We start from the raw sequence: 5355 nt of genomic DNA, 5'->3' as shown, positions 1-5355 counted from the left end.
TATTTTTATTTTTTTTTCGAAATGTATCATAAAACAACATGTACACACAAAACAGCAGCATCAACTATATTATCTACATCATCATTTGCGACACACATGCGGCCTGTCTGTATTTATTAGTGTGTAAAACAATGTTTTATTTATATGAAAACAAATTATCATAATGATAACTATGTTATTCAACAAAAATTCTTTTAATTTAAAATTAATTTTAACCCCGTTGTACAATTCAGCTTCTTTAATGTTTCCAATAAAGATATGCTAATTGTTAACTTATAATAATCATCTGTGTTTATTTTTTATTACTCCCTCTCATTATTTATTCCTCTATATGTTCCGATATTTATGTACACTTCCGTCTCAACGTAGAGTTATACGCTACACCACGTCAGTAGTAAGTAAAATACAGAATACATTGCTGATGTTGCGTTCCGTTTGGTCATCATCTTCGTCGACGTCCAAAGATATGAAATTCATGTTGTCATTTCAAAGAAACTATTAATGTTATCAAAGTAAACTTTAAAGCATTAATTAGAATTCATATAAATATATATATATATTTATGTATATAGATGTATTTATAAGAAACGATGAGTGATGTAAGAACACTAAGAACCACTCTCTGAGAATACGGTTTAAGGCTATATAGTAAGTATGGTATAATTATGTTATATGGTACTGTATAAGTTACTTTAAGCTTTGATTTATAATCAAGTATATAATATATATTTGACTGAATACCTAACAAAGCCTCGACCTATTTCTAGTTCTGGCGATCGTGTTAGTCGGAGTTTCCTAATACAACATTCAATTCACAAGCAAAATACAGTACGTATGTAAATATAGTGAACAAACGTCGTGAAAAATATTAATATATTAATTATAGATATAAAACAGATAGTACTGTTTTGTAGTTTTTGAGTATAATTCCTTGCTAATATAACATAAATAACTAAAAAAATGAAACAAATTTCTCATGTTATTATTTTTTTAATCAGCCCTTATCGACATAACTGTAATTACCATCGGCTGAAATTCGCTCGTTACCCGATAACTGTAGATAAAATAATAATTTTAAATATATTACTGTCAATATATGTGTGTGAGTGTGTGTGTGTGTGTGTGTGTGTGTGTAAAAAAGAGAGAGAGAACCAGAGAGAGTAAACCAATTGACATGAATATTTTATTACGCGTATAACGTAGAAAAAATATCTCTTCCAGTGCAATATTTAAAACTATAAAATTAGCCCATTCTTTATGATTAACCAGAATAGGAGTGATCTTGACATATATAAGTACTTTTCGAATTCGTTGGAAACTTTCCAATTTAAAAATAAAAACCAAAAATTCACAGAGTTGTCAACCAATAGTGATGAAAGTATAATACACTTATTTATTACTTGTATATATAAATAATATATTATAATAGTATGGGGAGCCTGAACTTTTTCAAGTAGTATGGATTACGACCGAGAATATATTTGTTCGATGGAGAAAAAATAAACTACATATATATGATATGTTTGGCATTAAAAAGTACAATTTATTTTCAAAAAAAAAATATTATTAAAATTGTTTATATAATATATATACATAAATCATCATTCAATTTATGAATGAAAATATAATATTAATCATCATACCTATATAATATCTTTTAACAATAAAATATTATCATTTTAATTGATAATCGATTACTACGCCAAAAAATACTTTTATGATCTTCTTTGTATTAAGTTTGGAGTACAAATAATTAACAAATTCAAGAACATTAATAAATATTATTTATAATTGTAATTGTTATTCAATTTAGTATGTACGATTCAATAGAAACAATTAATTATCGATAACTATCATCATTTGTAAGATGTTCTTACCTTAAAATTGTGTATGATTAGATTATATTGGATTATTATGAATGTAAACTTGCTATACTATGTGTTATTTGTAAGACAGAAACAACAAATACGAGGGAGGCGACTTAAACTCACCGATCGCTGGCACTAATCCTTGATAAAGTAAGGAAATCCAATTATGATCACACGGCGTTGTGGATAGGCAATTCGGGTACGCCACTGCAGGTATTAATCCATATAGGTATTTTAGGTATTTTAACCAGTCGACATAAGTATTAATACGCCAAAATAATGGTGATAAATAATACATGCTATTTATCCAACATTGTGTTCTAAAGAACAATGTATTACAAATTTTAATGGAAAAATACTTAATTGATGAGTGTTGCAATGATAATACCTATTATATTATAGTTATTATTTAATTAGATAATTTATGAGTATATGTTACATATTATATTGATATTATAAATGTATCAGGAATTTATTTTGGTCTTGGTCGTTTCAATATATATAACAAAAAAAAATGGAAACCAATAATTATTAAAATGCTTGCATTGTATGAAACATAAAAACGAGTTTAGAGTATTATGGAAGGGTTTATAATCAATTAATATTCATAACCAATGGTTGTTAACCATTCAAAACCAAGATATATTTATGTAATGACTTAAATAGTTAAATATGATTTAATATTTTGTAGAATTTAAATATTAGTATTCAAGAAAAATACATTATTTTATAATATATATATTATGTGTGTGTGTGATTCGGTCTGTTTGAATTTAGGTCGAAAAATGTTTTTAATAAAAGGCAAAAGTCAAAATGTACAACAATCAAATGGCAAAAATATTATTTTTAATGGTTTTTTTTTTTACGTCAATCATTATGTTTAAACGTGTAAAGAATAACTGATAAATAATTTATTTTTGTTTGTGAATATTCTTGTTTTAATTTTTTATCATTATCATATTATTGCCAATCATGATATTATTTTAATATAAATAAAATAAATTTTACTATAACAAATCATTGTTTGCTATTTAATAATAAAATCTCAATTATACAAATATATTATCATAAGACCAAAGATCTTGAAATATGAAAACTTGTGTGCCAATTTTTTATAAATTAAAATTGGAATCATCAATAAATATTTAAACATTTTGTTATTCCAATGGATGATGCATATCCAACCTAAATATTTATCATTCTTTTTCTATATTTTTTTATTGAATTGTATTATGTAAACTAATAAAATAAATATAGTTCATGAGAATGCTTAGAGCAAAATGTGAAGTATGCAACGATGGTAAAAATTTGCGACTGTATCGAAATTGGTTCGGAAAAAAATATACAAACTGTTTGGTGTAGTATAGTACCAATGTTGCCCAAAACATTGAGCGAGACTCCTACATTAAATAATTATAATTTAATGATTATTCGGGGAGAACATTATTTATTTATTAATAATGCAGAAGCCCATATTATTTGATTTTCATGTAATAAAAATTTAGAAGTATTACGTCAAATGAAAAATGCGTTTATTGACTGTACTTTCAAAAGTTTTCCTAAGCTTTTTTACCAACTTTTTCAATTTGTGGTGTAAAAATAACTATTATGTCCCTCTATTTTTCTTTTTACTTCCAAATAAAACTAGCGATACGTATACAAAAACTTTTCGTTAAATTCAAAATTATTTAAATCCGGATAAAATATATGTGAACTTTGAAAGAACCATTCATGTAGCGATCTCTGAAGTATGACTTTTAGGTCGATTGAAAGGTTATCGTTTTACTTGAGCCAAATCTGATGGAGGAAAATACAATAATTAGGACTTTCAAAGGTATTTAGAAATAGCGATTTCAAAATAGGTGAAACATTAAAATTGTTTTTTGGCTTATTCTATTATTGCCAGAAAAATGTAATGATTGCTATACTAATGATTTTATGTTATTTTAAAACCGATTAATGAAATGATTGAAGAATTCTTAGATTATAATATACAAAAAAATTAAATTGAATAAAAGATAGCTCATTTCCACCAACAATGTTGGATGAATGTATCAGTAGTATCGATTTCAACAACAGTCGCTTTTATTCCACAAATCTGAACATCTTTCAATTCGTCGATGTATTAAAAGATATTCAAATTGAAATACATGTAAAACTGCAAAGTACAGATAAACTACATAACCTAAAGTCTAAAAATAAGATAATATTTATAAAATAAAAATAGGAAAATATAAAAATAATGAAATTAATAGATTAGAGTTTATAAAAAATATTTTTACCTCAATAATATACTTAAGAATAAAAAGATAAATGGACAAATAAAAAATTAATAAAAGATATTATGTTTATTATTATTTATTTTATATTTTTTAATTAAAAATAAAAATTACATTTATGACAAAAACCACATTTTTAACAGCCCGGAAACCAATTCGGACGTTTCGATATTTGCAATTGACGTCCTGAAATATTTTTGCAATATAGGGTCGTATCGTCAAAAGATAGAGCATAGTATTAGGCTAGTATGAACCGTGCAGCTAGTATACACGGTTTATCACATTTTATTTTACAAAATTATAACTATGGATAAGTATGAAATATATGAAATCTACGCATACGACGTATGTTGTTGATGATGTTATAAACGGGGGTAAAAAAATTGATAATTTACATTGAACTATGTTACAGGTCCCGTAGTTAACAAGAAGAAAAAACACTTGTTGACTATCTTACACATAACGATGACGTTACTTTATGTTATTACATAAACGGAACATAATAACATCAACACTATACGTCACCGCATGATAATTTGACAACGCATACTTAGATTTTCCGTGTTATGTACAATACGCGTTAATGCAATATTATACTGTATTACGGATCAGACATTATTATTAATTTCACGTTTAAACTTTTCACAGGATGTCGTCTTGCAATGTGCTTAAACAAATTTCATTTATTGAACACTAGCCACTTGTCTACTCAGTAAAAGCTGCCGAACGGTGTAACGCAAATCGATAAAAAACCACATCACGATCGTTAAATTCAAAGTCATATTGTAACTATCAAACAGATGAATGAACTAAGACGACTTGATAAAACATCATAATATATAACGTCATGATAAATAGTCTCGTCCTCTTATAATTTAATGTGTAGCTTAACTATCACAATATTGTATCATATTGCTGGTTAAAATATTATAGTAAAGAAATTAAATTGTGTATATCCATTACGAGTGCGGCGTACACAAATATTGTTTGAGGAGTGCAGGGTACGGGGTGGAGAATACCTGAAAAAATGTCGATTACAATACTACTGTTTGTCGTTCTTATAACGTATATAATATGTACATACCTATATTGTACGGACGTGTTTGCGCGTGAGTGGGTTATATTACTAATCGGAAAGTCACGCTTAAGTTATGGATTGAAAAAAAGAATATTTTCTAAATCGATGTATCATACTTATATTATAAAAC

Source organism: Melanaphis sacchari, unplaced genomic scaffold (genome assembly GCF_002803265.2).
Source record: "Melanaphis sacchari strain LSU unplaced genomic scaffold, SCAv2.0 Contig8_pilon_pilon, whole genome shotgun sequence".
Lineage (NCBI taxonomy): Eukaryota > Metazoa > Arthropoda > Insecta > Hemiptera > Aphididae > Melanaphis > Melanaphis sacchari.
The sequence above is the reverse complement of the archived record's forward strand: the minus strand, read 5'-3'. Positions refer to the sequence as shown.